The following is a 6,885-nucleotide window of genomic DNA, read 5'->3' as shown; positions in this document are numbered from 1 at the left end:
GGAAAGTGTCCGGCCAGAGTAATCAAGCGTGTTGGAAAACGTGATGCACCCCTGCAGGGAAGATTATCTATTAATAGCCGTGTCCACGATAACGGACGTTCAGACTTATATCTTGATCTTTTACAACTAGAAATGGATACTTGATATGTGGCTCCGGGATTGCTTTCTCGCAGGGAGTCGAGGAAGGATCTCTGGGCATTAATGTTACAACATGCTTGTTAATTATAAACTGTTATTCTTTACTCTTCTACATGCTGCAAGCTGCTTGTGCGCATCAAAACCCTATTAGGGTAAGGGTATGGGATAAAAAAATCCATGGGTATATAAATAGGAAAATGTTAAACCCATCGGGTAGATCGGGTACGGGATCATATAACCCATACCCACGTACCCACATAAAATTCATATGAACTCAAAATCATCTCTACACTTTGTCATGAATTTGTGAACTCGAAATATATGACAATATGCTGATGTTTTGATGCGTTGTTGTTTACGAGAAAGTGATGTTGTTTATTAAATATATTGTTGTTTATGATGTGTTGTTGTTTAAAAATGTGTGTTGTTGCTATAATTTATTGTTGTTTATAGATTATAATTATATGTTGTTTTTTATGACTATGAGTTGTTCAAAGTGATGCTTTGCAAACATGAGTAATTTTAGCCACGGGCACCCATCTACCATGTCGTAACGGGTATGGAAAAAAATTATACCCATTAACGAGTATGGGTAAGAGTGATGGCTAAGCTTAGAGGGGACGGGTAAGGGTATGGGGTGGCTCCACCCAAACCCTGCGTGCCATCCCTAATTCATATCAACACCATAACTGAGAAGACTGCTTGTGTTGACAAGATTTTCCATAAGTATTGCTACATTTACCATTTGCAGTACCTAACCGAGGGAAATAAAGTAGGCTAAGGTCAACAATGACATCAACTCATAGACACTAAAGCTCATGGTTCATCTAATTTACTTACTAGGGGTGCTCAATGCAAGGAGACTGAGACTAATTCAGCTTCGTCAAGCGCTGCTCGTTCAATCTCAAGATAATTATTGCTATTGCGCACAAGTCCTGCTATTTTCGGCAGCCCTCTCCTGGAGGAAGTATGGATGGGCCTGCATTGAACCTTCAAAAAATAGAACAACAACCATTGTAACATGACATCCTCAAAGCAACCACACTAATCAATCTATCTACAAACCAGATGCTCAAACACATCATGCAGCACCTAGGAGTTCAAGATGAGAAAAGAAAGTATAATTGCATGGTCAATCTATAAATCAAATGGCAAATTGAGATCTTGCATCATCAAAATGACTGCTGAGTGGCAATATACCTTCCAACAAGGGCTTCAAGTTGAGGGTCAAGCTCAATTTTGTATTTGTTCAAATAAGCATTTAGCCCATTTGTTCCAAGTACATGTCAATGCAGGAGTGTTGTCAGAATTTAGAGCTCTTAACGTGAAACAATGAGGTGGTAACTTATTTGTGCACAGTACAATTCATCAAAACATTGAACCACAACCACTCGGTCACTAAGGTAAGTAATAGCAAATGGTATATGGCAAGTCTAAACAATATCAGATGCCACCAAAGAATCCATATAAAACAGTGCGTGAGGAGTAAAACATGAAAAACAATCCTTAACCAGTTATAACTATATTTTCAATGAATAAATGGAATAAACCGAATAAGCACCTTTGCAATCCTAACAAGTTGATGATGGTTTTCATGGCCGTAGAAAAATGGTTCCTTGCGAAATATCTACAAACAACAATACATGCCCATAAAATCATCACCAGTTGAACAAACAGTCTGAGATACAAAAGAATGCTATAAAAAATATCCAACTGTACTATCATGGCTGTCATAACCACCGTACTAAGCAAATCATTCACCACATCACGCATTCTGTTCATGTGTATTATGAAACTGAAATTCTACAAATCGAAACAAATACTACAGAAAAAATAACCTTTCTACATAAAAAGTGGATTTAAATTAAATATATTTTGGCTGTACAAATAAACCAGAGTTACCAAGATGTGCGAAAACTGCATGTGTTAGCTTATGTTTAAGGAAAATGGCCACGCAAAGATAAACCAACATAGTATTTTAGTAGTATGCCGTGAGTATGACCTCACATAACAGAGTATTAGAATAAGTTACTACCTAGCTAGAAACAAGCAGTCCTCACACACAACTAATTCTGAAAGGCTTAATGCTTTGACTTGGTAGTTCCGGCTGTCTTGTTTGAGACTGCTAGTGTAACTTACCACAGCTTATCAACAACTATCTGTCTAGTTACTACTTGTTGAAAGAGACCAGTCAGAATGACTGATCAAAGCAAATAAAAAATATCCAAGTCTGCATGTTTAATGCACATGGCCTTGCTTTACTCTGATACTGAAGGTTCAGTGTTGCTAGCTACTCACGAGGTAATAAGAATACAGTATTCTTAATTTACTCCTTTGAATCTTTTAGTTTCTAAGAGAAAAAGGGAAACTTGAATCTTTTGTACATGAAAATGATTTTATAAACAATAAACTACAAACCAATAATACTGGAACATTAGCATGACTATTCAAGTGAAATTGTTCCTGAAACAGTGAAGTATTCATATGAAATAATCAATCTGTTCTTACTGAACTACTAGCTGAATCAATCCGATTTGGGCATCACAACTCGCATATTAGATATTCCAAATTTAGTACGTTTGGTTAGAGTTTTAGTGATATACGTGATAACTGATAAGAGTCATAGTCGGTTTAGTCCTAGAATACTAATACGTATAGGTCATGGAGTCCTTAAATAGCTATTACAAATAAAGGAGAAAAGCCTCTAGGAAGCTATAGCAGAGAGGAAAAAAGATCAATCTTGTGCGTGCTTGTTCTGTTGTGTTTATCTCGTCTCTACAGTTCGATTAACTTAGCCGTCGGAGATTAGTTCGCTTCATAAGCTAGCCTACGTGAAAAGCATCCACCTACCTGCTTTCCTGCTTAGCTAGTTGTGTACGTGCTCGCTTTGCTGTCCGATGCACGACGACAATCTCATCTACGGCAAGCTGTGAGTTCTAACATCGCAGCAAAGCATTGGCTAATTGTGGTATTCATATGAACAAAGACCATGGACTATTTTCTCTTGATGACAACGTTATCTTTTCAAGTTTTTGGATCAATTTATTTTGATTTTGCAGATCCTAAACTGATTTTACATATCCTAAATTTTGGTCCAAGTGACACGGAGGAAGGAGAGGAGCTCACCATGGGGATGCCATGCACAACCGCCGCAGAGAGGGGATGACGGGACGCTGCCGGAGGAGCTGGACACCAGAGCTGCGCTGGCAACGTAAGCGGCGCCGTGCCTGAAACCCTATTCGCAGGTAGGGGTGGGGCACGAGCGATGGAGGCCGCGTGCGGCAGATTTTGCCGAAGGGGAAGACGGAGCGCAGAGAGGCGAGGTCGGGGCTGAGCTGCACGCTAGCCATAGACCTCGGGGCTCACCGGAATCGGCCGTCGTTGGTGGCTGCAGCAAGGGGTTGCGAGAGGGCTGGGTGGGGTGCTCAGTGGGGTCGGTCTAGGCGAGCTGCGAGGTGTGTGTCGGCGAGGTCGGGGCTGAGCCGCCTGAGGTGGGGGGAGAGGGTCCGACCGGCGGTGAGCTGCGAGGTGGGCGGCAGCGAGAGGAAGGCGAGGTGGGCGGCGGCAAGACGAAGGCTCGCTCTGTCTCTCTCGACCTAATCTTTTCTTGGGCTTGGGCTTGGATTCGGGAACGCGCGGGTGAGTGGGCTATTTTTCAGCCCAGTTGGCAAAAATGCCAAGCCCATTTTCCTGTCATATTTTAGTAGCGTGGGATGCACTAAGGGCTAGTTGGATCACGTCCTGGAGAAGCCTCGGCCTGGCCTGGCGCATGCCAGGGTCTTGCATGTATGTTGTTTGGTTCATGTCCTGAACAAGCCTGATGTAGCCTGGCCTGAATTCGCATGCGGAGTGGTTAGCCTGGGCAATGAAGTCAGGGAGGTGGTTAGCTTGGCCCAGGCATGAGAATTCGAGCGCCTGGCCGGACAAATCACGTGCCTGGGCTTTAATGGCAGTAACTAGTCTACGTACATGGGCTCATGAGCTTATTTTTTTATTCGTAATAGCTACCCAGGCTAGGGCAGTATCCAAACGCCTCTCATCCAACTTTGCCTGACCAGGCAGCCGAACGACTTCAAATCGTGTCCACGCCAGGCAACACTATTTCCCAGGCATGAAGCCGTGGACCCAAACCAAACTAGCCCTAAGATATTGGTAGCGTCGGATGAACAGTACACGCCATCAATAATTTATCCAGATTTCTTATATTTTTGTACAATTTAGTCCAGTTATTTATGGCGTTCCCATTATACCGAACACCATCAATAAGATATTATTAATGACGTGTCATTTCTGACACACGCCACCAGTAACTTAAGTCGTCCCCCATTTTTTGGTCTCACTTACTGGTGGCGTGGATTGTTGACGGCACACCACCAATAACCTATTACTGGTGACGTGCCAAATAAGCCAACACCATCACTATTTGAAAAAAAATAGTGATGGCGTGGATTGAAAATGAGGCGCCACTAACTGAAGTTGTGGCTAGGCCTTTTCGACTAGTGGTTACAACAACGTTCACCGACAGCCATAGTCACAAGCTTGATCCACACTTAGCGGCTCTCGGGAAGAGCCACACGCGACTGGTTTGGCTCTTATTCGTAGTGTGCTAGGCACACACGGCCGGTAGTTTAGTCAATAGTGGCGTGCGGTGCACACGCTATAGGTATATTGTTACTAGCGGCGTTCGAGGTGCACGCTACTAATAAGAACTTATATGCGGCGTCGTACCAACGGCGTGCCACCTGAACGCTCCTAGTTGGCACTTTCACACGCCGCTAATTAGGAGATCCCATACTGGTGGGCAAAAGCAGGACGCTAGGCCACATAGGTCGATGATGAAGCAAAGCGTGTCAAATCTCACAAGCTGCCCACGCATGAGCCCGCTGTGATGTCCAGAGAAGTGTCGCCTAGATTGCAACTCCAACATGCTCCTATCCCCATGGCGGGTGACAATTGTCGTAAGGATTTTATCACAAATACACATAACTTGACAATTTGGGAGGCGCACAAATATGATCCATGTACCGGGTTACACGAATAATTCTATGTAGGTCCAGACCCTTTATCTTGAAGGTAATGTCCTGCTCCTGCTTGGTGTTATCTAGCCTTGGATAAGGATTCTCACAGTACACGAATCGTATGAAATTCCTATGTGTCTTTGTATGCATGCCCGCGCAAGGACGTCCTAGCCTCACCTTATATATTGTCGATAAGGCTTGGAATTACATCGAGTCAGCCATGTCGTGGTAACAACTCATTGGTCATGCACCATTACACTGGTTAAGTGCTTTGCAGTAACGCCTGACTGATGGTCTTGATAAGGCACCAATGGTCAAACTGAGTGGGCTTCATGGTGCGGGCCCAGCCAAGTGGACTTTCTAGAATGGGCTAGGGCTGCCCAGTCCTGTTTGGCTCGATTCCTTGCCATGGGCCTACCGGGATGGGGGTCCTATCGTCATGCAAGGCTACACTTGGACTTGTAATTTGCCGCGTGTTATGTGCTTGACTCAAAGTGTGTAACACAATCCTATATATATAAATGCATTGTAGGTCGATTAATAGATTAGATATAAGTTATGAGGCTACATAGAGATCACGAGATGATGATACAATCGCTAGAGGCAATGGTGGCTGGACCGATCATGATGGGTGGTCAAAGATACTACCTGATGGCTTTGGTGTGCTTGTCGTCGCTGTACAATGAGATTTGCAACATAGAAGGAGCACTAATAGGCATGCCTAGTTGCAAGGGCATTTCCCGTCTTAAGTATTTTGGTGTTGATGATAATGCAATTTGCGGACTAATTGTGTGCCTAAGCTACACATGCTTACTTCATGTGGCACAAGACGGTTAGGCAACCCTCCAGACGGGATAGATCGAATATGGATTTTCTGACACTTTTATTTCTTTGGTCGTAGGACTATTAAGATGGTCCGCATCACAAGGTACTGGGTGAACCAAAGCACATACACAGTACCTCAAATTTCACCTAGGGCTATTTTTACCGCACTAGCGGTTGTGCCACTGGTGGGAGCGGCTGTATTGCCCTGGTCGGTGCTTCCGGAATGTAACATCCCAAATTTTTAATTTGGAATGTTATACATTAGATCATCATGCATATCATATTTTATTTCATTTTGATTTGCGATCCTAGAAATTTCACGCAACTCAAGGACCCACGGAGAGAGTTGGGGATTTCGTTATTTTCATATTTGGGTTTTCTCAAATTTTGAAAATAGGATCATTTGTTTTAATTATTTTTCTCTCCGAAAATATTTCATATCAAAATATATGAGAGGGGATAAAATGACTTCTCCACAAATAATGAAATATTGGAGGAAAAATATTAAAAACAAATATTTGATTTTTTTTGGATTTTATTTGATTTTATTCGAATTAGGAAAAATACGCGTTTTTCACAATTGCATTTTAGGCCCAAATAAATGTTCATCTTGTCCGGCTTGCTTTTAGAAGACGGGAAAATTTTATTTCGGGATTTTTGGAGTCCGTTTAGTATTCCTTTTCTTACTTTTTCTGCACGTCCGAATTATTATTATTATTATTTTTTAAAAAGTCAACCGCCTTACGGGCCGTGTCCGACCCGGACACCTCAGCCCGGCCGACCTTTAAAGCCGCGGCCCGAGCCCCGCCTCAGCCCAAGTCGCCGCCGCCCCGAAACCCTAGCCGCCGCCGCCGCCCGCCACCCGCCGGAGCCCCACCGCCTCTCGCCCGACGCCGCCACCCGT

At 43.5% G+C, this 6,885-nt stretch overlaps 1 long non-coding RNA gene across 1 annotated transcript; it reads right to left on the bottom strand.

Annotated features, from left to right (window-relative positions):
• Positions 1 to 824: 824 nt before the first annotated feature.
• On the bottom strand, positions 825 to 3,735 carry LOC109734056 (uncharacterized). Its single transcript, XR_002225773.4, has 3 exons — positions 3,265 to 3,735; positions 1,700 to 1,765; positions 825 to 1,128 (listed from the first exon to the last, which is right to left on the bottom strand). It is a non-coding gene; the product is annotated as an uncharacterized lncRNA (long non-coding RNA).
• Between the last annotated feature and the right edge of the window lie 3,150 nt (positions 3,736 to 6,885).

The sequence above is a fragment of the Aegilops tauschii genome, chromosome 7, assembly GCF_002575655.3.
Source record: "Aegilops tauschii subsp. strangulata cultivar AL8/78 chromosome 7, Aet v6.0, whole genome shotgun sequence".
Taxonomy (NCBI): Eukaryota; Viridiplantae; Streptophyta; class Magnoliopsida; order Poales; family Poaceae; genus Aegilops; species Aegilops tauschii.
The sequence above is the reverse complement of the archived record's forward strand: the minus strand, read 5'-3'. Positions and strand labels throughout refer to the sequence as shown.